Source organism: Oncorhynchus gorbuscha, linkage group LG10, assembly GCF_021184085.1.
Source record: "Oncorhynchus gorbuscha isolate QuinsamMale2020 ecotype Even-year linkage group LG10, OgorEven_v1.0, whole genome shotgun sequence".
Taxonomy (NCBI): Eukaryota; Metazoa; Chordata; class Actinopteri; order Salmoniformes; family Salmonidae; genus Oncorhynchus; species Oncorhynchus gorbuscha.
In genome coordinates, this window is record NC_060182.1 from 64,666,434 (window position 1) to 64,693,903 (window position 27,470).

Genomic DNA, 27,470 nt, shown 5'->3' on the forward strand with positions numbered 1-27,470 from the left:
TTATTGGTATGTTTAGAAAGGAGGCAGGTTGCAGGTAAGATAAATCACACAACTAGGACCTGCTCGGAAGGAGAAAGTCATCAATTCTTCATATCACAACAACATTTAGTACTCAGTGTTTCTCCCTCGCATACACAGTATTATGCCTGGTGCTGGTATTTCTCATTAGAAGTGATAGTATAAACCACAAGAGGTTGGTGAGACCTTAATTGGGGAGAACAGGCTTGTGGTAATGACTGGAGCGGAATCAGTGGTATCAGACACATGGTTTACAGGTGTTTGATAGCATTCCATTTGCGCCGTTCCGGCCATTATTATGAGCTGCAATAGGTAAACCCTAGCAGCTGTTAGCAGACTAAGATCCTGTCTCTATGAGGATGTGTTTTCGCATGGTGGGAGAATATTTATTGATACTATATTAATCACACCTGTCCCTCCGATGAGATCCGCCTCCCGTCTCGCCATCTCACTCCGGATTTCTCAGCATTTCCTGCCGTCCGCCTCGGGAGCGGCTGTCCTGCTTTTTCATTAGTGTCAATCAATCCTGCACAAGCTCAGTCCGCCCGGAACAACCCGCCTGCCTCAGGAGCTCAAGCATTTGTCCCGCCTCGTCGGCGTGATTGACAGGCCTGAGAGCCGCAGACGTGCCGGTCAGGCCTCAATCAGGAAGAGCAGCGGAGGCTGTGGTTAGACGAGGAGGGGTGGGGAGGGCAGGCAGACAGGGTCACGTCCACATCTCATAGCCTTGTGTCACTCTGGCCTGTCCAAGGCATGTCCAACACACTCCCAGTCTTTACCTCACTGTTTATCTAAACTAAAGCTCTGCTATTCCTCTAGGGGGACACAGCCATCTGCTATTGTCTTATTTTGGAGGCCTGTTTTGAAAGGAAGAACACAGAGGCCAACAGCAACCATCTGTATCTGTGCATCTAAAATGTTTTTCAAAAATGAAGATAAATGACAAATGATTTCCAATAGAAAGGGGACCAAGGAAACTAGATTGATCAGCTAAATGGGTCAGCTTGAAATGGACACTTCTAAAGAACATCATTATTCTGATCAATTTCCTGCAGGGTGTCATCATACCTGAACAGGATATTTGAACAGACGGTATGATGTTCAGGGATGCTTTTTGTGAAATGATTTGCCTTAGTAACCCTGTAGGCTTACCTTGTGCTGTGGTTGGGCCGCTAACTGGGGAGATTGGGCCAGAGCCGGAGCGTGATTGGTTGGAGCCCACGGGGGAGCCAACAGGAGAGGGCGATGGGCCGCTGCCTCGGCCAGACAGGTGGGGTGATGCGTGGGGTGAGAAGGGTGACTGGGACGGGTTACTCTGCTCCCCCTGGCTACTGGTGGAGCCTGTAGCACTGACGGCTGAACTGTGACCAGCGTCTGTCCCTGTAGGGAGGTCGTCTATGGCACCAGACAGGTCCTGGAACAGAGGAGATGGTAGGTGAGTACAATGACGAGCAAATCTTCTTCAATGCTGTGATGTATTTTGTCCAAACCCTGTCTATGATATACACTGCGTGTACAAAACATTAAAGACACCTGCTTCTTTCCATGACACAGACTGACCAGGTGAATCCAGGTGAAAGCTATGACCCATTCTTGATGTCACCTGTTAAATCCACTTCAATCAGTGTAGATGAAGGAGGAGACAGGTTAAAGGAGGATTTTTGAGGCAATTGAGACATGGATTGTGTATGTGTGCCATTCAGAGGGAGACAAAAGATTTAAGTGCCTTTGAACGGGGTATGGTAGTAGGTGCCAGGCGCACCGGTTTGTTGCCAAGTTGGGCCAGCATCCCCGTGGAACGCTTGTAGAGCCCATGCCCCGACGAGGCTGTTCTGATGGCAGGGGTGAAACTCAATATTAGGAAGGTGTTCCTGATGTTTGGTATACTCTGTGTATTTGAACAAGCACGACATTGTGAAACAGAGCAGTAGTGCCTTGATGGTGTAGGTCTGTTCAGTCTGTTCTATGTGATGTGTATGATGGGCCAGTATTCAGGGGGAGTTCATGTTACACACATCCCCTGTGGGGAGAGAAAGAAGAGGGAGGGAGGGAGGGTACTGACTGGCTGAGGGTATTCCCCCATCTGAATCTTTTCTAGGGAATCCCCTATTAATGCTGACAAACTGCGGAACTATAGTCTGATAAAAGAGGAGGGTGAAGGGAGAGAGAGTGGGAGGGAGGTAGATGGTGTGTGTGTGTGTGTCCCACGACCTTTTACCTAGACTTACTACAGCCACCTCTCACGTGTCTCCTAAAATGGCCAAGTGAAAATACTGTTTTAATGGTAACAGCTGAAGATGAACCATTCTCTCTCTGTCTCTGTCTCTGTCTCTGTCTCTGTCTCTCTCTCTCTCTCTCTCTCTCTCTCTCTCTCTCTCTCTCTCTCTCTCTCTCTCTCTCTCTCTCTCTCTCTCTCTCTCTCTCTCTCTCTCTCTCTCTCTCTCTCTCTCTCTCTCTCTCTCTCTCTCTCTCTCTCGTAGAGGCAGTCACAGGTCACCACAGATGTGTGCCATTTGACACAGTGGGGTCCTGCAAACAGGGAAACCATGGCGACAGCTTTCCAAACAGGTGAATCCAGTGTGACATCCAACATATTGTTAGCCTAAGAGCCAATTAAAAACGGGGAAATAATTACATTACCTGCCAGTCGCCAGTTCTCCAATAATCGTTGGGCAGAAAAGCATATAATTAATTTGGACGATTTGAGGACAGACCGGTTTGGATTAGACTCATGGTTGACCACATCTAAACAGTGTTCTGACTGAGAGAGCCCATAAGACCAGCTTCTTCCACAGATGAACAGTGAAGAAGCTGCTGCCCCAGATGCTGCTTCCTCCTCCACACTCTCCACAGTGAAATTTACAGCAGCGAACAGCCAGCCCAGCCAGCACCCCTCCAAATACCCAACAAGCTAGCTGGGGCCCATTCCAAAGTGGCCCAAATCCAATTTATTGCCTCTCTGCTACAAATTGCTCTGTGCATTGAGTCTCCAAATAGCTGTCAACTACTCCCAGTTGGCATCTTGTATTACTTAATGTGCTTCTGAAGCATGTAATTGTAATAATCAGAAAATATTGAGGTGATAATAACCACTTATTTTGAGATGGCCAGACCCCCACGTAATGACCTCCTATCTAGATGTTTCACACTACGTTAGAGAGGCAGTATTTTGTGACCCTTCACCTCTGGGATGTTGGCATCTCTCTCTCCCTCTCTGAGGCTGTCAGCCTGTCAGACTCAGACAGGCAGGGGCACTGAGGGGACAGCCGAGCCAACACACACAGTACAAACACGCACATACCACCAGACTAACATGCTTTGACTGAGTGGGAGAAATCCCCCTGTCATTCAGTAAGCAGTGGGTCTTGGTGGATGTCCCCCCTGATTGGGCAGAGATGGGTATTAGTGATTGCTGCTGGGAAGGAAAGGAACAGGCAAATTGGGCCAGCCGGGCAAGCCAGGTTTCTCTGGTCACACTGTCTAGACGGGGAGGAGTCAGGTAACACACCAGAGCTTCCTGTCTGTGGACCAGAGGAAGAGAGAGAGAGCCCTGACCCTCAAACTTCCTCACACACAATACTGCAAGGCACACATTCAAACTGCTTTCTCAAGCCTAAGGCAGGGTTAACCAGCATGCATGCCTGTATTGGGCAGGGGAGGCTTTCTCACAAACACTAACAAAAGTGGTAGGGTAGTGCTGGGACTGGTAGTAGGGCAGAGGATGGGACTGGAGTTGCTGCTAGGGCGAGGTCAGAGACTGCAGCTAGCTGGGACCGGAGCTGAGTGCTGGGGCCATGCAGGGCTGGTGTTGTCAACTCTGGTTAGAGGCTCTTGGGGCAGTGCTGTCCAGCGTGTCACCTTGCTGTTGGACACACCAGCCACCCCCTGCCACCCCCAGTGTCCCCCTGCCACCCTCCTGCCAACACCCTGCCACCAGGCCAGACAGGCTTGCTGACTCAGCCCAGTCACAGAGCCATAGCAGTGGGGAAGACAGGGAGACTGGTGGGCTAGGAGGGTGTGGGATGGTAGAGGGTTTGTGTGTGGATGGGGAGGGTTCTCTCTCACTCTTTCCAGTTGGTGAGACACCCTCACACAGGGCGAGAGAAGGATCAATGCTGATATTCAAAGTGCCTGCAGTGACATAAGAGGGGAAACTCTAATGGAGGGGAAAAGTTGCATTTAAAATGCAAAGATCCCAATGTTAATTACCCATGATGTTGCTATCAAAGCCTCAACACTGTACCCACTGGTATTTAAAACTGATTTAGTGGACTCGTATAGTACAGAAGGCTTATTCCTCTCTTTCTCTGAGTAAATAGAATGATGACAGCTGTAATTAGGGTTAATGGCTGTCTGTTGTGAGCCCACTGGTCTCTCTCTCTCTCTCTCTCTCTCTCTCTCTCTCTCTCTCTCTCTCTCTCTCTCTCTCTCTCTCTCTCTCTCTCTCTCTCTCTCTCTCTCTCTCTCTCTCTCTCTCTCTCTCTCTCTCTCTCTCTCTCTCTCTCTCTCTCTCTCTCTCTCTCTCTCTCTCTCTCTCTCTCTCTCTCTCTCTCTCTCTCTCTCTCTCTCTCTCTCTCTCTCTCTCTCTCTCTCTCTCTGACCCACAGTCGTTTCTGCCTTCGGACTGCTGCGCTGCTGGTGCCTCTTTCTACTGAGCAGTGGAATTTAAGTGGAAATGCTATTACACGTAAGATGTTTTTTCATCCCCAAACCCTGAGTTGAAATGCCATGCAAATGATCTTCTGAACAGTTGTGTGTCAGGGAGGGAGTGGGGGAGTGGAGGGTAATGGGATGCCCCATGTGGAGAGCTCACTGTAATACCCTTCTCAAGGTGCTATTAAATACCACATACAGAGACGGAGAGAGACTAACGAAATGATAACACTCCCAGCTACACAGTACAGGTCTGGCATAGGCTCAGACAGGCTAGGGAGAGAGATGTGTACACATGTGTTTGCATGGGATGGAAACAAGCTGAGCAAGTGAGAGAGAGCCATGATAATGGTGATGATGGTGATTGTGGTGGTGGTTGTGGTGATGCCTATGATGATGGTGGTGGTTGTGGTGCTGATGATGGTGGTGGTGGATGCGGTGATGGTGATGATGATGGTGGTGACGATGATGATGATGGTGATGATGATGGTAGTGGTTGTGGTGATGATGATGATGCTGATGATGGTGATGATGATGGTGGTGGTTGTGGTGATGATGCTGATGGTGATGGTGGTGGATGTGGTGATGATGATGATGCTGGTGGTGGTGGTGGATGTGATGATGATGATGTTAATGCTGCAGAAATGTTTTGGTACCCTTCCCCAGATCTGTACCTAGACACAATCCTGTCTCGGAGCACCTACGGACAATTCCTTCGACCTCATGGCTTGGTTATTGCTCTGACATGCACTGTCATTTCAGTTGAAGGTATTCAATTGTACAACTGACTAGGTATCCCCTTTCAACTCTGGGACCTTATATAAACAGGTGTGTGCCTTTTTTTCAAATAATGTCCAATCAATTGAATTTACCACAGGTGGACTCCAATCAAGTTTTGAAACTTCTCAAGGATAATCAATGGAAACAGGATGCACCTGAGCTCAATTTCGAGTCTCATAGCAAAGGGTCTGAATACTAATGGAAATACGTTATTTCTGTTCTCTGTTTAATCCATTTGTAAAAAAAAATGTAATCTGTTTTCGTTTCATCATTATGGGGTATTGTGTGTAGATTCCGGAGACACCTGAAACCCCACCTCTTTAAGGAATACCTAGGATAGGATAAAGTAATCCTTCTCACCCCCCCCCCCCTTAAAAGATTTAGATGCACTATTGTAAAGTGGCTGTTCCACTGGATGTCATAAGGTGAATGCACCAATTTGTAAGTCGCTCTGGATAAGAGCGTCTGCTAAATGACTTAAATGTAAATGGTGATAATGATGATGGTGGTTGTGGTGATGATGGTGATGATACTGGTGATTGTGGTGGAAATGATGATGATTCATTTCAGTGATCTAAGGGGTCTTGCCTGGTATGCCACAGGCTCCAAACCACCTGGGCATGCTGCTGATTGACAGAATTCTTTGCTCAGACAACTCTCTGATCATTATGGGCCAGACAACAGTCATTTCACTGTCCTCACTCCTCAATGTCTCAGCGCTTGTTGTCTATTGTGTCATGGCCTTGAGGTTGGCATCGATGGGAAGTCATAATCTACCACACATCTCCATAGCTGGCTGGGTGTCATGAAGACCCAAGCCCAAGCCCTCTTCTGTCATAATGGAACATCTCAGAGACGTGTTTGTACAATAACACCAGCGATTAAACCAAGTCGACCAAGAGCAGAACTCAGAATTCACTAGTATTCTGGTCATGAACTCCTATCCCTGTATATATCTCCAGATCAGGAAACAATATTAGGAACTAGGATCTGAGGGACATGGCTGTGTCTCACAGACAGTAGTTTTGCCAACCACATCAGGACTATTGGAGCCAATCTGAGGGACATTACTATGTTTCAAATCCCATTTATTTTATGTTCAAGCAAGTGTTTTTTCTCTTTGTTGTCTCAAACAAAAGCCGAGAGAGAACAATCTTGTCGGGGCCTCTAAAGTTGCAGCAGAGACACAGTGTGAGAAAGCAATATGTGCTTTTTTATTCAACTACATTGGCTGCACAAAGCACAGACACATGATAATACTACCACTACTACTACTACCATTATAACAAAAACAACTGTCTAGATCAGTGGTTCCCAAACTTCTTATAGTCCTGTACCCCTTCAAACATTCAACCTCCAGCTGTGTACCCCCTCTATTAGCAGGGTCAGCGCACTCTCAAATTTGTTTTTTTTTGCCATCATTGTAAGCCTGCCACACACATACTATACGATATATTTATTAAACATAATAATGAGTGTGAGTTTTTGTTGAGTTGCATTGGAGAGAGTCTCTTAAATTATTTTCCACACTCAGTCTGTGCCTGTATTTAGTTTTCATGCTAGCGAGGGCCGAGAATCCACTCTCACATAGGTACGTGGTTGCAAATGTGTCTTAACAGCGCGATTTGCCTATCCAGAAATCTGGCAGTGGCTTCTGATTAAATAACATTTTCACAGAACTGCTTTCACAGAACCGCTTTCGATGAGGCTCTCTTGTTCAGATATCGGTAAGTGGACTGGAGGCAGGGCATGAAAGGGATAACGAATCCAGTTGATTGTGTTGTTCGTTTCGGGAAAGTACCTGCGTAATTGCGCACCAAACTCACTCAGGTGCTTCGCTACATCACATTTGACATTGTCCGTAAGCTTGAGTTCATTTGCACACAATCATACAATGATGGAAAGACCTGCATGTTGTCCTTGTTAACTTCTTATTCATAGCCTCAATTTTGTCCCTCACATTGAATATAGTTGGAGAGTTCCTTTAATCCTAGATTCAGATCATTCAGGTGAGAATTTTTTTAAATTCAGATAGGGCAGTCGTGTGAGAAACTTGTCATCATGCAAACGGTGAGACACATGGAAATGGTCAGTAAAGAAAACTTTAAGCTCGTCTCTCAATTTAAAAAAACGTGAAAATACTTTGCCCCTTGATAACCAGTGCTCTTCTGTCTGTTGTAAAAGTGTTACATGGTCACTGCCCATATCATTGCATAATGCAGAAAATACACAAGAGTTCAGGGGCCTTGCTTTAACAAAGTCAACCATTTTCACTGTAGTGTCCAAAACGTATTTCAAGCTGTCAGGCATTCCCTTGGCAGCAAGAGCCTCTCAGTGGATGCTGCAGTGTCCCCAAGTGGCGTCGGGAGCAAATGCTTGCACGTGCGTTACCACTCCACTATGTCTCCCTGTCATGGCTTTTGTGCCATCAGTACAGATACCAACACATACTATCACAAAGCTGTCCAGTACTTTAAAAATATCCTCTCATGCTGTCCTGGTTTGAAGTGGTTTGCAGAAGAGGATGTCTTCCTTAATTGACCCCCCATGAATGTAACAGACATATACCAGGAGCTGTGCCAGGCCCGCCACGTCTGACTCATCCAGCTGTAACGCATATAATTCACTGGCTTGAATGCGAAGCAGTAATTGTTTCAAAACATCTCCTGCCATGTCACTGATGCGTCGTGAAACAGTGTTGTTTGATGAAGACATTGTCTGTCTAGTTTTTTTGGCCTTTTCCCCCAGCATTGTCCCAGCCATATCTGCTGCAGCAGCAATAATTGAGTCCTCCACAATAGTATGGGGCTTGCCTTTCCTAGCCACTCACATTTTTATTTGGCGTACCCCTGATGGCATTGTGCGTACCCCAGTTTGGGAATACCCGGTCTAGATGTTCAACACCAACAACACACATGCAAAAAACACATGTCCTCTTTAGATACTAGTATATAATGTAATCAGGTTTCTAGCCCAAGTTCTCTCACTTCTGAATACATACATCTAAAGACATCCCCCTAGAAGCCAATGTCTCCTTGTTGTACTGTCCATACGCATGCCCTGAGCAAATCTACCATCCTCAGGCTTATACGGCTGCCAGACAGCCTACCGCCTGGTCTGAGTTTCCAGTTAGGTGTGTGTGAGAGCACTAATGCTAAAACTAGCCCATTAGTGTTATTTGTGGTTGGACCAATAGGCAGCTTGCAGAGTGATAACAATCCCTCTCTAAGCCTCAGTATTGTGGAGATATGAAGAGTCTGTTTGGAGGACCCGTTTGAAGCCCTATTACCGGTAAGCCTGCAAAGAGGCCCAAATCTGGTGGCGCTTGTCTTCAAACCAATGGATTAGTGTTGCGTTTCACTATGATTCCCCCTGATAATACGTCAGAGTCCGATAGAGCCGGGCCGAGCAGGGCGAGAGCTTAACACACGCCGGCCCTATTCACTTAACGCACTGCTTCACTGTCTCTCTGAATGATGACTTACAATAAAGTACCCCTCCGCAGCTCAACCTTTAATTCGCTGGATAAATGTTTGTACCCTACTGTATATCGAGGTCGAGGCTGCCACCACACAAACCCCCCTGCAGTCTTATCGCGGCTGGGTCATTTGTATAGCGCCAAACCCTTTTCATTTAAATGTACCCGTCTTCCATTTAGAAGCGGGCGGCTTCATTCTTGTCTGAGCTGTTGAAATGTTTTATTTTATTAACCACAAAGGTTCTTAACTGGTTTAATGCACTCCCCTCCACCCCTTCACCCCACCCCTACGCACCTATTTGTTTTACACTCATTGCATCTACTGATGCTTTTATGTATGGTATTCAGCTCTGCTCAGCCCCCTCCTCTCACTCCAGAGAGGGAGAAAGAACTGAAAGAGAAAGGGGGAACATCAAATAAAGAAATAATTAAAACAGCCAAATTCCTCATTTCTAATTCAACTGCTCATTCAGCTTAACCTCTCTCTCCTCAGCAATTAAAGCACCCGCCACATCCTTCACGCCGTGCCGCTGCCTACCAGCCCGCCCGCCCGCCGCACATAGTAGCCACACGGCTAAATAATGCAGTGCATCCTGCACCGCAGAGCCTTTATCATCCCAAATGACATCCATTTACATATCTCCCCAGTCAATTAGAGCACACCGAAATAATCAGCCCCTAATTGGGAGAGAGTGCCGGTAATCACCCGACCCTGGCACACCGACAGGACCAACTGGGGATGGAGGGGGAGGGAGGAGGGAAAGGGGGTGAGGTAAGAGAGGTGGGGCAGACTTCACACCTTAACCTGCTGCTCTATAATGCTATTCTGCAGTCCAGTCCGAGTTTGCTCAAGTTTCACATTCCCTCGTCCTCGGTGTCTTTTGTTTCTCAAACTCTCTCCCTACCAGCCAACTAGTACGTGTTCTGAGCCCTTATTACAGCACTATGCACAGACTTTCTCCCGTTACTTTAAAGGGGCAATCTGCAGTTTCTATATACATTTTTAGACTGTTAATTAATGAATTATAACTGTATAGCCAATGATTCTTGAAGTATTAGACTTCTAAATGCTTAATGAGCTTAGTTCAACGTTCATACCCCCATCAGAGCCCCAAATGTACGCTTGTTTTACTCCAATGTTTGTAAACAAAGTCCATATAAACAAGTGGCAGGGTGAACGCTTTGTTACTGTTTGAACTTCCGACTGGCCCATATGTATCTCTCCTGAGTGAGAGAGGAATGTAGAGACTGAGTTACAGACAGGCTTGGTGCCAGTAATGGGTAAGGCTGGCGATGTTACAGTACAAAGTAGAAAGAGGAACATCAGAGCCAGACAAGGTTAGATCCCTCCTGTAGCACTCTTCCTTTGTGCACTGCCTCAGCTTTCCTTCCCCAGCCTTTGTATTTCCTCAGCTCTATGCAGTTCAATACTAGACAACATTACCTTCTGTGGTCTTGGGCCTCACTCAATCGCCTTTCTGAGATAAAAGGCACAATGATGCTCCATTCACTTCAACTTGATAGAGTTGATAGAGGAAATATAAAGAAAGAAAGAAAGAAAGAAAGAAAGAAAGAAAGAAAGAAAGAAAGAAAGAAAAAAGGGAAGGATGGAAGAAAATAAACACGAAAGGATGAGAGTTTTGATTGAGGAAGAGAGAGAAAGGGAGAGGAAGAGAGAGGGAGAGGAAGAGAGAGAGAGGGAGAGGAAGAGAGAGAGAGAGAGAGAGAGAGAGAGAGAGAGAGAGAGAGAGAGAGAGAGAGAGAGAGAGAGAGAGAGAGAAGAGAGAGAGAGAGAGAGAGAGAGAGAGAGAGAGAGAGAGAGAGAGAGAGAGAGAGAGAGAGAGAGAGAGAGAGAGAGAGAGAGAGAGAGAGAGAGAGAGAGAGAGAGAGAGAGAGAGAGAGAGAGAGAGAGAGAGAGAGAGAGAGAGAGAGAGAGAGAGAGAGAGAGAGAGAGAGAGAGAGAGAGAGAGAGAGAGAGAGAGAGAGAGAGAGAGAGAGAGAGAGAGAGAGAGAGAGAGAGAGAGAGAGAGAGAGAGAGAGAGAGAGAGAGAGAGAGAGAGAGAGAGAGAGAGAGAGAGAGAGAGAGAGAGAGAGAGAGAGAGAGAGGGAGAGAGAGAAGGAGAGAGGGAGAGAACGAACACACAACACTGGGACCAGGGTTCACATGGCTAGGCCAGGGAGGAAAACTTAAGAGCTTTCCACCTGTTTTCGGGGCTTTACTTTTCTCCACCACCCCCTTCGTTCACTCTTTCCTCTGCCTCAGAGCTCCCCTCATTCCCTGGCTGGCAACTCTCTCTCTCTCTGCGTTATGCATCACTGTCGAAATGACAGTGATAAAAATTAGGGCTGCCGCGGCTGATTTGATTGGTGAGATGCAAACTCATCCCCAACTGGTGTGATTGGACATGCTTGCTGTCAGAGTGGCTGCCTCGGTCATCCATCAGCGCTACTTGGCCGCAGACCAAGCCGATCGATACACGATTGGTGGATTGATGAGAGATATCACATTGTGACCTGCCTGCATATGATCATAAATACAGCTAGTTAGGCCTGGCTGGCTCCAAATATCAATTGGCTTCTTGTCTCTAAGCCCAGACAGGGAGATAGTCTTTACATCAAGCTTGCTGTGTTATATACACACACACACACACATGAATGCACTCCCACTCTCGCACGCACACACACACACACACACACACACACACACACACACACACACACACACACACACACACACACACACACACACACACACACACACACACACACACACACACACACACACACACACACACACACACACACACACACACACATTGTACACCGTACACCGGCACAGACGGACAGGCAGATTTGCATGCATGTAGAGAACTGAGAGGAAGACAATGTAGGTGGTAGAAACTGCAGGAGTTTAGCATCAAAGGGAAAAGCGAAGGTAATTCATCATCCATTCACAACAGAGACTGTGACTGAATGTCCATGACCAGGAAACTAAAGTTTCCCTTAATTGGAGATGTTTTGTTTTCATTTCCAACTAGTCTTTCTTGTTTTTCTACCCAATTTCTCGGTGTTTCTTTTCAGCAGTCAAGGATGCCCTTGCCCTCTCCCCTCCTCTCCTTTCTCTCTTCCCTCTTTCCTACTCTCTCCCCCCTCCTCTGTCTCTTTCATTAGAACAATTCACCACGGGTTCCCTCCAGCCTAAAACTCAAGTTGAGAAAATACAGAGCAAAAGAGAGTGACAGAGATACGAAAGAGAGAAAACACCCCAGAGCCTTCCATTGCATTTGAGAGACAGACAAACAGAGGAAGACCTTGCTCCCAGCCTTTCCTCTTGGGGAAATATCTAATTTGTGGGGATTCTGTTGACGTGAGAAGAAGAGGGGGTGAGAGGAGAAGGAAAGAGGGAGTGTGAGAGAGTGCAGCCTCCAGCCCACCGCATTCCTTTCCTCCATTAAGGGGGAAAGGAAACACAAGGCTTTAGAAATCACCATATTTGCATTGTTGCATAATTGGTAGGAGGAGTTTTGGTATTCCAGAATTTAATGAGACTATGACCTCTGCATACATTAATGAGCATCATTTGCTGGAATCAAACCATATTTATATAAAACATGATACATACAGTGGGGCAAAAAAAGTATTTAGTCAGCCACCAATTGTGCAAGTTCTCCCACTTAAAAAGATGAGAGGCCTGTAATTTTCATCATATGTACACTTCAACCATGACAGACAAAATGAGAAAAAAAATCCAGAAAATCACATTGTAGGATTTTTAATGAATTCATTTGCAAATTATGGTGGAAAATAAGTATTTAACAAAGGGGTTGAATACTGACTCAAGACATTTTATTAATTTACACATTTTCGAAAAACATAATTCCACTTTGACATTATGGGGTATTGTGTGAAGGCCAGTGAAAAAACATCTAAATGTAATCAATTTTAAATTCAGGCTGTAACACGACAAAATGTGTAAAAATTCAAGGGGTCTGAATACTTTCCGAAGGCACTGTAAGTAATTCAAACTCTTTACTCAGTACTTTGTTGAAGCAAGTCCAGGCTCTGGCTGGGCCACTCAAGGACATTCAGAGACTTGTCCCGAAACTACTCCTGTGTTGTCTTGGCTGTGTGCTTAGGGTCGTTGTCCTAGTGGAGGGTGAACCTTTGCCCCAGTCTGACTGAGGTTCTGAGCACTTTGGAGCAGGTTTTCTCTCTGTACTTTGCTCCGTTCATCTTTGCCTCGATCCTGACTAGTCTTCTAGTCCCTGCTGTTGAAAAACATCCCCACAGCATGACTCTGCCACCACCATACTTCACCGTAGGGGTGGTGCCAGGTTTCCTCCAGACGTGACGCTTGGAATTCAGGCCAAAGAGTTCATTCTTGGTTTCATCAGACCAGAGAATCTTGTTTCTCATGGTCTGATAGTCTTTAGGTGCCTTTTGGCAAACTGCAAGCGGGCTGTCATGTGCTTTTTACTGAGGAGTGGCTTCCTTCTGGCCACTACCATAAAGGCCTGATTGGTGGAGTGCTGCAGAGATGGTTGTCCTTCTGGAAGCTTCTCCCGTCTCCACAGAGGTCAGAGCTCTGTTAGAGTGACCAACGGGTTCTTCTACCCCGATTGCCCTGTTTGGCTGGGCAGCCAGCTCTAGGAAGAGTCTTGGTGGTTCCAAACTTACTCCATTTAAGAATGATGGATGCCAATGTGTTCTTGGGGACCTTCAATGCTGCATAAATGTTTTGTACCCTTCTCCAGATCTGTCTCTCGACACAATCCTGTCTCAGAGGTCGACAGACATTTCCTTCAAACTCATGTCTTGGTCTTTGCTCTGACCTGCACTGTCAATTTTGGGACCTTGTATAGACAGGTGTGTGTCTTTCCAAATCATGTCCAATCAATTGAATTTACCACAGGTGGACTGTAATCAAGTTGTAGAAACATCTCAAGGATGATCAATGGAAACAGGATGCAGGAGAGCTCAATTTAAAAGGGCTCATATCAAAGGGTCTGAATACTTATGTACATAAGATATTTCAGTTAGTTTTAATACTTTTGCAAACATTTCTAAAAACCCTTTTTCGCTTTGCATTATGGGGTATTGTGTGTAGATTGGTGAGGAAAATATTTAATTGAATCCATTTTAGAATAAGGCTGTCACGTAACAAAACGTGGAAAAAGTCAAGGGGTCTGAATACTTTCCGAGGGCACTGTAAGTGTTGAATAAAAAGTGTTGACAGTGCTGAGTAAGAACTTAAACAGCAGCTCTTTGCTGTATTCGTTGACAGTCTCTCTCTAGTCATGGTTTTAAACATTTTCACAGTATCAACTTTGCTGTAGCATTATTTTACTGCCTATTGTGCACTTAATTTGCTCTCCGGGTCCGCCAGGAAGGCAGAGTTTGTACATTCAGAACACTTGGGTAGAACACTTCTACCCAGCGCACAGGGCAGCTGAATCGGGTGCACCTACCACCAACAGCATGAGATTTAAAAAAAATGCTTTTTCTTGTTTTTTTTACAGAAATGTTTAGAAATGCCTTGGAGATCGACTAAAAATGCCTTGGAGAACGACCAGTCGATAGTGATCAACAGGTTGATGACCACGGCACTAAGCCTATAGCCTAACACAGAAAGAGTCAGAATTAGAAGCATGCAAGACAGAGGAAATGACCAGTGACAAAATGAGCTACTGGGTGAAGATTAGTTAGCTATGTATGGTATGTATATCTATGTATTTGTCCTGTGAGGTTATGATTGTCCCTTAGCCCCGTTTGCAGCCTCATGAGCATGTTGTCTAGTCTCTCCAGCCCCTGCCTATCCTTGTCACAATGGAGCACAGGTGACATGTCCATTGTGTCGTCCTCCTCACAAAGGTCTGAGAGCTGGCAGTCCCACACAGTGTCCAAATTTCAATCTCCTCCCCTTTGTCCTCATCTTCCCCAAGTAGCGATGACCCTTCAGCACATGAAAAGGGAATCATGAATGGAAGGGAATTATACAAGTTATCAGGGTATGGCTTCAGGCTTATGCTACATTAATTATTGCAATCAACAACAGCCAGTAGGCTTACTATTTTTACGAATCATAGCTATCACAGATAAAAATTCCATAATATATCTAGCTATGTAGCTAGTTAGCTTGCTAGCTATATGGGGGATCATACATTTTGCAATCCTGCAGCAGCCCTCTCTTCTGCCTGGCTGGCTGGCTGGCTGGCTGGCTGCAGTAGCTAGGTTCATGTCTAAATCACTAACGTTAGCCAGTTCATTTTAGCTAGGTCATACATAATACCTCTTCAAATTGTAAATATTTGTACTTTATTTTAATATATGCCATTTAGCTACAAATGAAAACATTTACATCAAAAATACAAGAAAGTAGCTAACTCAAGTAGCTAGGTTTAGCTAGGTTTAGCTAGCTACTGTGTCTTGTTTTGGCTGATTGTCTAACGTTACTCAGCTTATGATCAAAATTTCATTTCACAAACTCAAATTAACAATTGGAAAAATACTCTGAAATATACATATTATATAATTACCAACATTAAAAGGAATTGCATACAGTTTCTTACCTTAATATTATGGTCCTGATCTCATTGACAGAGCTGTCAAAGTTGTGAGAAACCTTACAGGTCCAGTAGAGGCGAAGCCCCCCCGGTGGCATTCACTCACAATTTGCTTACTCCTACCAATGACGCGTCAGTCGTTACTATGGCAATTCAATATGGCGCAACCCATACCACTAATAAACGTAGTTCAAGATCAAAACACAAAAATATATTTGTTTCTATATTACAGGCACATGTTCAGTATTCATGGGTTGAAGTGTTTAACTATGCACAAGAGAAACTGCTGACACAAAGTCACACAGCACAGAGGCTTCTGGGTATTAAGGAACATTCTTCCCTCCCATCTTCCTCCTGTTTTTACAATTAATATTACACAGCAGCATAACCCGCTGTAGCCACCCCCTGAAAAATCTGAACATTTAAAAATAAATTGAAAATATGATTATTATTTATAAAAATATTTATAAAAATACAAAAATAACAACAGCAGTGCACTAGGCTTTTACTAGTCCTGTAATAGCTGACCAATATAAACATCTGTAGCACAGATAACAAACAAAAAAATCATCATCTCCACTTTGGCAAAAGAAGGTAATTAAGAACATCTAGTATCTTGCAGGATTCAATAGTTGGAATTGTAAGAGTTGTTGCCCTGTCCCTTTCTCTGTGATCACCATTCTATTGGGATCCAGAAAGAACAAAACCCTGTCCCTTTCTCTGTGATCACCATTCTAATGGGATCCAGAAAGAACAAAACCCTGTCCCTTTCTCTGTGATCACCATTCTAATGGGATCCAGAAAGAACAAAACCCTGCCCCTTCCTCTGTGATCACCATTCTAATGGGATCCAGAAAGAACAAAACCCTGCCCCTTTCTCTGTGATCACCATTCTAATGGGATCCAGAAAGAACTAAACCCTGCCCCTTTCTCTGTGATGACCATTCTAATGGGATCCAGAAAGATCAAAACCCTGTCCCTTTCTCTGTGATGACCATTCTAATGGGATCCACAAAGAACAAAACCCTGCCCCTTTCTCTGTGATCACCATTCTAATGGGATCCAGAAAGAACAAAACCCTGCCCCTTTCTCTGTGATCACATTTCTAATGGGATCCAGAAAGAACAAAACCCTGTCCTCAAACATTTACATCAAAAGGTGCAAAGTTATGGGCAAAGACACAAAACATCCACATCAAATTAAATATTTTTCTTGATCGAATAACATGGGGGATAGTAGATTGACATAGGCTAGCGATTTTGCTGTTCGTTAGTCCTACTCATCTTGTTGGCTGACGAAAAGTAAATGTGGACAGTTCTTCCTTCCAATATCTCCCGGTGTGTCTGTCTTTACTTGTAGCCTGTGAGAAAAATCCAGTCACGTGATGGAGAACACACAGCACTCAGGGAGAAGGGCAAAACAAAGGCATGGACTTTTTTATAGAGTGCATTCCAGCTATAAAGGGGATGCCACCGTGAAATTCTAGGCATTATCAAGTGCTTGTCAAATTGTGAATGAGAGACTTATGTAGTGTGTACAGCTTCCGCAGAAAACTAAGCAGAGCTCATTCCTTTCAAGCACTCCTAAATATAATTTTGGTCGCATTATGCAGCCTAAAAATGTATTAGAAATGTAAACATATAGCCCAGCATTTGTAGAACAACTAAAGTTACATTGATAACTCTAAATTAAGCATATAGGACTACCTATTTCTTTGTTAACCGCTTAATACAGAATAGCCGCATGTGCACACTCCCTTAAATCGTTGGGAGAAAATATTTATATTTTGTTCAATTGTATTCTCCATACTATATGATAATATAAATAATGCCATGGAATTCTAAGCAAATCTTGCCTGCTAAATGAACTAGTGTAGCCCACAGCCATTTGGCATAGCCACATCAGGACCTAACATAAGGACAACTCAGAGTACACCATTCTGAATTTCTACATTTTCATCATATCCTGCTACTTTAGACCTGTCTAAAAAAAATAATGGATTCATTGTGAAGGTGTAGGCTATATTACATGGATTTATTTACTTTTTAAAATGTAGATGTTCCAAAGGTCTGCATCAGTGGCTTGTAGGCCATGTGTGGAAGTCAGGAGATGCTAAACATGTTTATGTTAATTAACTTCTTTGGGGTAGGGAGCAGTATTGGGTAGCTTGGATGAAAAACGTGCTCAAATTAAGCTGCCTGCTAGTCAACCGTAAAAGCTAGAATATGCATATAATTAGTACATTTGGATAGAAATCACTCTGAAGTTTCTAAAACTGTTTGAATTATGTCATATGGCAGGCAAAAATCTGAGAAAAAATCCACCCAGGAAGCGGGAAATCTGAGGTTTGTAGTTTTTCAACTCAGCCCCCATTGAAGTTAGTGGGATATTAGTTATGTTTCACTTCCCAATGCTTCCACTAGATGTCAACAGTATTTAGAATAAGGGCTCTTTGAATGAGTGGTCTGGCAGAGTGCCACAGCCTCGGTCTGGCGCGCTCACGTGAAAGGTAGCTACGTTCCACTTCATTTGTAGGGACAAAGGAATTGCCGGGTTGGAACATTAATGAAGTTTTATGTTAAAAACATCCTAAAGATTGATTCCATACTTAGGCTGGGATGTTTCTACGGGCTGTAACGGAACTTTTTGAACTTTTCGTCCGACGTTCAGCACGACCTGAACACGCTTTTGGATTTGTTTACCAAACGCCCTAACAAAAGAAGATATTTGGACATAACTGATGGACATTATCGAACAAATCAAACATTTATGGTGGAACTGGGATTCCTGGGAGTGCATTCTGATGAAGATCATCAAAGGTAAGTGAATATTTTAAATGCTATTTCTGAGTAATGTTGACTACCCAATATGGCGGGTATCTTTTAGCTGCTTTGTTGTCTAAAGGCTGTACTCAGATTATTGCATGGTTTGCTTTCTCCGTAAAGTTTTGAAATCTAACACAGGGGTTTCATTAAGGAGAAGTTTATCTAAAGTTCCATGTATAATAGTCATATCTTTTATCAATGTTTATTATGAGTATTTCTGTAAATTGATGTGGCTCTCTGCACAATCACTGCATGTTTTAGAACTACTGAACGTAACACGCCAATGTAAACTCAGATTTTTTTTATATAAATATGAACTTTATCAAACAAAACATACATGTATTGTGTAACATGAAGTCCTATGAGTGTCATCTGATGAAGATCATCAAAGGTTAGTGATTAATTCTATCTCTATTTCTGCTTTTTGCAACTCCCCTCTTTGGCTGGAAAAAATGGCTGTGTTTTTCTGTGGCTTGGCTCTGACCTAACATAATCGTTTGTGGTGCTTTCGCTGTAAATCCTTTTTGAAATCAGACACTGTGGCTGGATTAACGAGAATTGTATCTTTAAAATGGTGTAAAATACTTGTATGCTTGAGGAATTTTAGTTATGACATTTTAGTTTTGAATTTGGCGCCCTGCACTTTCACGGGCTGTTCCAGTCCTAGACAGGTTAACAGTCAATTACCGTGAGACCGACAGTTATTTGCTTGACAATCACCGGCTGGCGAAAGATTGTGACCGCCACAGCCCTAGGCCCAGATATATAATATTTATTAATAACAGGCCAACAACACAAATTAATGCATGTGTTTGATTTGCCTTACACTATGAATAATGCATTAATAAATATTACATTGCCCTTTACATGACACCTTTTTGGCAAGGCAACTATATTGTTGAATACAACAACAAAATAACTGTCAGGTATATCGGACAAGTAAATGTACAATTAAATCAAGAAAAATAGAATACAATATAATGTACTTATGGCATAATAAAGTGATAAATGTTGTAAGATGAGAAATCATAAGCTGACAATACAAGAATGGTACACAAGATGGAGTATAAATCTCCTGAACCAGGCATGCATGTATGTAACAGAAAGGACTACGGTCTCTCAAACAGAATAAATATCAAATAAATCCAAACCGTACAAAAAAACATGTCAGTGTCTTAGCCCAAAAGTTGTGACATTTTGTCTTGGCCACTTTGATATTTTTCCTATATACTTGTCTTTAACACATATTTTTTCTCCAATATATTTTTCTCTCTTGAACTTTTCAGTGTTCAGAATGATGATAAACATGATGTGACAGCCCGCATTGAAAGCTGAGTGACAGAAAAGACAACTTCAGGATGCCAGAGAGGACAAGACAAACTTTCTAGAACAGAAAACTGGTTACACAATACTGACAGAGCTAGGTATGGGGCAGAAAAAAGTAAAGATTGGCCAGAACTAAGAAGACTAGAGAAGAAGACTAGAGGAACATAGATAACATTCCACCACTTCGTTTCCATATACATCAAACAGATGTTTCTGAGAGACTGATGACGACCCCACTGGTCCGTTCTCATCCAACAATCGCCCAACAGAGAAACCAAGTAACTATCTGTGATATGCTAGAGTGGCTGAGCCAATCAAAGGACACCATGGCTGATGTAAGCGTTGTCAAAGGAGAGGTGACACCCGTGAGAGGCTGATCTAATAACACAAGAGATGAAACAGAGTCAGACACACAGATCTGTTCAAACCAGAGAGAGAGCAGCGTTTGTTCAAGAACACACGTTCCCTCCCAGTCCCAGACCTCTCTTCCTCTCACTCTACTGTGTGTATGTGTGTGTGTGTGTGTGTGTGTGTGTGTGTGTGTGTGTGTGTGTGTGTGTGTGTGTGTGTGTGTGTGTGTGTGTGTGTGTGTGTGTGTGTGTGTGTGTGTGTGTGTGTGTGTGTGTGTGTGTGTGTGTGTGTGTGTGTGTGTGTGTGTGTGTGTGTGTGTGTGTGTGTGGCTGAGGAGGCAGACTATAAAAAGACGGTCTGGTATGATTTCATGGCAATGTCTCAGTAGTGTATTGTCACAGGGCTGTATATTTCAGTTCACCTCGGGGGCATAGTGTTAAGATATATACAGCAGTACAATGTAGAAGACATGCTTCCTGTCTCTCTGCCTCTTGCCCTCACACTCTCTCTCTCTCTCTCTCGCATCCCCCCCTTTCTCTCTCACTCTCTCTGCGGCTGTGTTGTATCACTGCATGTATCACACATAGGAATTCGAGGATGGACTTGGCAAGCAAGCACGAGAAGCAGCCTGGGACACCACTTCAGGAAAAACGTGTCAATGTCATTCCGACGTTGAGATTGTTCCTCTTACAGGAACAAGAGACCTAGGTAACAACAAACGTTTGGAGAACGTTCCCTAAAGAGTCTCATTAGGGCATTTCATAGGAATGTTGCTGTGATGCTCCAAGGAATGCTTCCAAGAGATCATTCTCTTACTGTCAACTAGAACGTGGCTGCCATGTTCTCAGACGTTATGATATGAATGTTCTCAATGCTTTTCGTGGGAACGTTGCAGGAACATTTATGTGTCCAAAGAAAAGTGCATTACACATCCTGTCACCGAGCCATTTAGGGATAATCACACACAGTATTTTCAACTTACATATTTGACATACACGATTACATTGTGCATGTTCATTTATACAGTAATTATTATTCAACGTGTGCTCACCTGGGACTTGAACTCACAACCTATTGGTTCACGGTACACTGATCTTCCTGCCACGCTACCATATCCGTGTCAGGTATCAGTTGGTCTGCGTATTCTCATCATTGATTGGATTCACTCATCTCAGCCAAGGGTGTTCTGCATAGTCGTCTAATGTTGGTGAAACTGTTTAAATGACACTCCTGAACCTGTTTTAATGATATTCCTGAACCTGTTAAAAATGATCCTTCTGAACCTGTTTTTAATGACACTCCTGAACTTGTTTTAATGATATTCCTGAACCTGTTAAAAATGATCCTCCTGAACCTGTTTTTAATGACACTCCTGAACCTGTTTTAATGATACTCCTGAACCTGTTTTAATGATACTCCTGAACCTGTTAAAAATGATACTTCTGAACCTGTTAAAAATGATACTTCTGAACCTGTTGAAAATGATACTTCTGAACCTGTTGAAAATGATACTTCTGAACCTGTTTTAATGATACTCCTGAACCTGTTGAAAATGATAATTCTGAACCTGTTGAAAATGATCCTTCTGAACCTGTTAAAAATGATACTTCTGAACCTGTTAATGACACTCCTGAACCTGTTAAAAATGACACTTCTGAACCTGTTAATGACACTTCTGAACCTGTTAATGACACTCCTGAACCTGTTAATGACACTCCTGAACCTGTTAATGACACTCCTGAACCTGTTAATGACACTCCTGAACCTGTTAATGACACTTCTGAACCTGTTGAAAATGATACTCCTGAACCTGTTGAAAATGATACTCCTGAACCTGTTAAAAATGATACTTCTGAACCTGTTAATGACACTCCTGAACCTGTTAAAATGATACTTCTGAACCTGTTAATGACACTTCTGAACCTGTTGAAAATGATACTTCTGAACCTGTTTTAATGATACTCCAAAAGATTTTCTTGACTTTTAACAGTGCTGAGATTTACTTCCAAGTGTATTCACCTTACTGCTTACACCTATCACGTTGTGACTATTGGCACAGTGCTTAGGGCATTTGTCATTGGTGCTGGGGGCCTAAAACACACAGATGACACCTTGGAAAATGTTCAATTAATTCTGGACATTTACAGATCAGCTGTACATTTAAATTACCCTCAAGGATTACAGAAGATAGCCCATAATAATATCATTTCTATCAGCATCAACTGTTTTGATGACATCTGTCAAATTATGAACTGGCATTCATCCATTTTCTAAATGAAACAGGAAAACACTTTGTATTGATGTTGCAGCACTAAAGTGAATGGCTGCTGTTTAGAGCCATTGTTTGATGGTGGCAGTAGCTGTCCTAGCCAGCAGATGACGCTGTGTATACTGACAGCCCAGAGTGACTGACTGACTCCACATCGAAGACCGGTTTATTAAACCCTTATAGCAGATCCCTGTATAGCTTGGAAAAGGAGACATTTCTCATCTCATAGGACACTCCATATATACCCCCAAAATATCAGATAACTGCGTCTCAAATGCAATTTCAGCTACATCACCAAACAAGACAAACAAATGGCTTCAGTAATACTGTGTGTGTGTGTGTGTGTGTGTGTGTGTGTGTGTGTGTGTGTGTGTGTGTGTGTGTGTGTGTGTGTGTGTGTGTGTGTGTGTGTGTGTGTGTGTGTGTGTGTGTGTGTGTGTGTGTGTGTGTGTGTGTGTGTGTGTGTGTGTGTGTGTGTGTGTGTGAACAAATAATAGATCCCTATTCAATCATGTAAAAAAACATTCATTGTATTTGGTCCTGACAACAACAAAAAAGTCCCTTTTTCCCATTTCACACAAATCTTTCATTTCCAGCTCCTCCTTTTGAGACGTAAAAAGCATGAAGAGATCTATCTTTAACTTGTTTTGTGAGATGATATTGAATTGAGAGCGATAGAAGAAAAGGAACGCTGGCTGCTATCCCCCCCCCCCACCCCATCTCTTTTCTCTCTCTCATGGCTTCTATCTTAATTTCACTGGGGAATCATTTGACAGATATTGCCCTTGAAGAGGCAGCCTGCGCCTCTCCTCTCCTCTGCAGCCAATAAGGGCCCACTAGAAGAGAAATACACAGAGGGGGAGGAGGGGAACAAAGGCAGGAATGGAGGGAAGGAGGGTGGTGGAGGGGTAAAAGTTATTCAGTGGATGTGAAATGCTGTGTAGCCAAAAAGGTTGTCTGGAATAGGAAATTAAAACTTGTATCGCTTTTGGCTTTAAATAGATTTAGTTTCATTATGGGCGCCAGGGCCGGTTAGAGTCAAATCCCTGAAGCTCCGGGGAGAGGGAGTCAAGGAGAGACAGAGAGGAAAGGAGGGATGGGAGAGAGGGAGAGATGAGGAGAGGGGGCTAGAGTGAGAGGGTAACATGGGAGAGAAGGAGAGAGACATGAGGAGAGAGGGCTAGAGTGAGAGGGTAACATGGGAGAGAAGGAGAGAGACATGAGGAGAGAGGGCTAGAGTGAGAGGGTAACATGGGAGAGAAGGAGAGAGACATGAGGAGAGAGGGCTAGAGTGAGAGGGTAACATGGGAGAGAAGGAGAGAGACATCAGGAGAGAGGGCTATAGTGAGAGGGTAACATGGGAGAGAAGGAGAGAGACATGAGGAGAGAGGGCTAGAGTGAGAGGGTAACATGGGAGAGAAGGAGAGAGACATGAGGAGAGAGGGCTAGAGTGAGAGGGTAACATGGGAGAGAAGGAGAGAGACATGAGGAGAGAGGGCTAGAGTGAGAGGGTAACATGGGAGAGAGGGAGAGAGACATGAGGAGAGAGGGCTAGAGTGAGAGGGTAACATGGGAGAGAGGGAGAGAGACATGAGGAGAGAGGGCTAGAGTGAGAGGGTAACATGGGAGAGAGGGAGAGAGACATGAGGAGAGAGGGCTAGAGTGAGAGGGTAACATGGGAGAGAGGGAGAGGGACATGAGGAGAGAGGGCTAGAGTGAGAGGGTAACATGGGAGAGAAGGAGAGAGACATCAGGAGAGAGGGCTAGAGTGAGAGGGTAACATGGGAGAGAGGGAGAGAGACATGAGGAGAGAGGGCTAGAGTGAGAGGGTAACATGGGAGAGAGGGAGAGAGACATGAGGAGAGAGGGCTAGAGTGAGAGGGTAACATGGGAGAGAGGGAGAGGGACATGAGGAGAGAGGGCTAGAGTGAGAGGGTAACATGGGAGAGAGGGAGAGAGACATGAGGAGAGAGGGCTAGAGTGAGAGGGTAACATGGGAGAGAGGGAGAGGATAGACACCAGCTCTCAGGCGACACGAAAGAGAAGGAGGAGAAAGAGAAAGATTAGGAGAGAGGAGAGCGTGTATGTGTTAATGTGAAAAAAATCATTGTGCACATGTACACACTTCAAGCTCAATGAGGAGGAGGTGAATTTAAATAAACCATTAACATTAAAATGCAGAAACCAACCAAGTATACAACATAAGCTACAGATCACAGTACAACAAAGATGCAATAAACATTCCCTCACTAAGCCTCGCCTCACCTCTCCTTGACCATCTGGCCTCCAGACCCCAATCATCTCAGTGCTAAAACACATCAACACCAGGCAATAGCCAACCTCACAGAGGATTTATATCAACAATCTGTCCATATCCAGAGAGGTCACTTCTATTGACCCCTAGAGCTGTGTGTTGTATTTTATCCTGGAGGCTCCAAGGACTGGACTGTTCTGGTCTGCTCTGCACTGGTCTGGTCTGGGCTGGTCTGGTGTGGGGATAGACGGACACAGAGGAGATGCAGAGGAGGTGCAGAGGAGATGGGGCCCTCAGGAAAACCTATCTGGTTGGAGAGATTAGACCACTGAGGGAGCTACGGAGGCCTGGAGGGTCCAAACACAAACCCAGTGTTTACCGATCTTTATCCAGACACCTCCAGCTAACACAGTAAACAAAGACACTAATGAAACAGAAGTTGGTGAATACATTAATGAATTATCCTGCCGAGGCATTTCAAGCTGATTTGGTTAATAATAACCGTGACAACAGGGGCTGGACATAAAGTTCTAAAGGATGTTTATAGCAATATAGCCTAGTTGTTGTGCTACTTCCTTTATGTTCATGGTCTGTTCCTTATCAAATTAAATGTTACGTTCAAATGAAAATATACTATTTAAAAGAATCTCTTCTACATGTGTGTGTGTGTGTGTGTGTGTGTGTGTGTGTGTGTGTGCGTGTGCGTGTGTGCGTGTGGATTTCTGTATTATTTGTGTATTTTACATGTCAAATTCTAAAGGTGTATTCCCATTTACAATGCGAAGACACAGACAGAAAGAGATAGGGAAAATAAGCAGATGAATGACTTAAGATGATCCATTTGACAGAATATGGAGAAACCATTTCTCTTTTATTCTCGTCTCCTCCCACTGGAGCAGAAAGAAAAGAGGAGGCGAGGAAAAGATCGGAAGAAAAGACAAGAGAAGTGGGAAAAAAGAGAGGATAAAAAGAAGAAGAGAAAATAAGGGGGGGGGGGGAAGAGGAGAACAACATATATCAAAGAAAGAAGAGTGGACATCTTCAGTCCTCCCCTCCAGCCCTCCAAACTCCCTCTCACAATATTCCAGATTATGAAAATGAGCAGAGACCAATGACCCCACAGCTTTCATTGCATATTCAGCAAGCGCCACGGAACGCATGCAGGATGCTAATACATAAAGAAGGGGGAACAATAAAGGCGCGACACACTGGAGGGAGAAACAGAGAGGGAAAGAGGGGGGATAGAGGGAGGGGAGGACAGAATAGCAGTACGGCACCAGCCTCACATAAGAACAAAGTCAACATTACCTTGCCATAACAATAGAAATGATTCAATAAAATAATGGGAAAAAGAAAAGTAAATAAACAATGGCTAAATGGAAAATAGCCTACAATAGCTAGTGAGTTTAAAAACCTGTTCACATACAATAAATAAATGCATATTACACACATGGCCTTTCCCTGTATCCCCTGAGCATGTGTGTGTGAAGTGTGTGATGTGGTGCATGAGTGACGGGTGAGAGGCCTCTCTCTCTCTCTCTCTCTCTCTGTCTGTCTCTTCCAGGCCCGCTATAACAGGCTCGGCATCGTGGCACACAGTGAAGCGGCGTTCAGGCTTAACCTAGCTTAGCTCCAGTGTAGCCGCCTCATTGGCAAACATGAGCCGTGCAGCTAGCTCTGTGACACATGAAAGGACCAGACACTGGAGACGCACCCCCCCCTACCCTAAACACACACACGCACATCAGCGCCACGGCTACATTAGGAGTGGGAGTAATACCTTGTAGCACAGAGGTGAACTGACAGCTGAGGGGAGCACAGAGGAGAGAGAAAGAAAGGGGGAGAGAGGGTAAAAGAGCGAAAGAGGGAGGGTAAAAGAGCGAAAGAGGGAGGGTAAACGAGCGAAAGAGGGAGGGTAAACGAGCGAAAGAGGGAGGGTAAAAGAGCGAAAGAGGGAGGGTAAAAGAGCGAAAGAAGGAGGGTAAACGAGCGAAAGAGGGAGGGTAAAAGAACGAAAGAGGGGGGGGTCAAAGAACGAAAGAGGGAGGGTAAAAGAGCGAAAGAGGGAGGGTAAAAGAACGAAAGAGGGAGGGTAAAAGAGCGAAAGAGGAAGGGTAAAAGAGCGAAAGAGGAAGGGTAAAAGAACAAAAGAGGGAGGGTAAAAGAGCGAAAGAGGGGGGGTAAAAGAGCGAAAGAGGGATGGTTGAAAGAACGAAAGAGGGAGGGTAAAAGAACGAAAGAGGGAGGGTAAAAGAGCGAAAGAGGGAGGGTAAAAGTGCGAAAGAGGGAGGGTAAAAGAGCGAAAGAGGGAGGGTAAAAGAGCGAAAGAGGGAGGGTAAAAGAGCGAAAGAGAAAGGGTAAAAGAACGAAAGAGGGAGGATAAAAGAACGAAAGAGGGAGGGTAAAAGAGCGAAAGAGGGAGGGTAAAAGAGCGAAAGAGGGAGGGTAAAAGAGCGAAAGAGAAAGGGTAAAATAACGAAAGAGGGAGGATAAAAGAACGAAAGAGGGAGGGTAAAAGAGCGAAAGAGGGAGGGTAAAAGAGCGAAAGAGGGAGGGTAAAAGAGCGAAAGAGGGAGGGTAAAATAGCGAAAGAGGGAGGGTAAAAGAGCGAAAGAGGGAGGGTAAAAGATTGAAAGAGGGAGGGTAAAAGAGCAAAAGAGGGAGGGTAAAAGAGCGAAAGAGGGAGGGTAAAAGAGCGAAAGAGGGAGGGTAAAAGAGCGAAAGAGGGAGGGTAAAAGAACAAAAGAGGGAGGGTAAAAGAGCGAAAGAGGGAGGGTAAAAGAGCAAAAGAGGGAGGGTAAAAGAGCGAAAGAGGGAGGGTAAAACAGCGAAAGAGGGAGGGTAAAAGAGCGAAAGAGGGAGGTTAAAGAGCGAAAGAGGGAGGGTAAAAGAGCGAAAGAGGGAGGTTAAAGAGCGAAAGAGGGAGGGTTGAAAGAACGAAAGAGGGAGGGTA

General features: G+C 44.3%; 1 pseudogene; it reads right to left on the minus strand.

Annotated features, from left to right (window-relative positions):
- LOC124046349 overlaps window positions 1–27,470 on the minus strand; it is a 228,665-nt pseudogene that overhangs the window by 65,706 nt on the left and 135,489 nt on the right.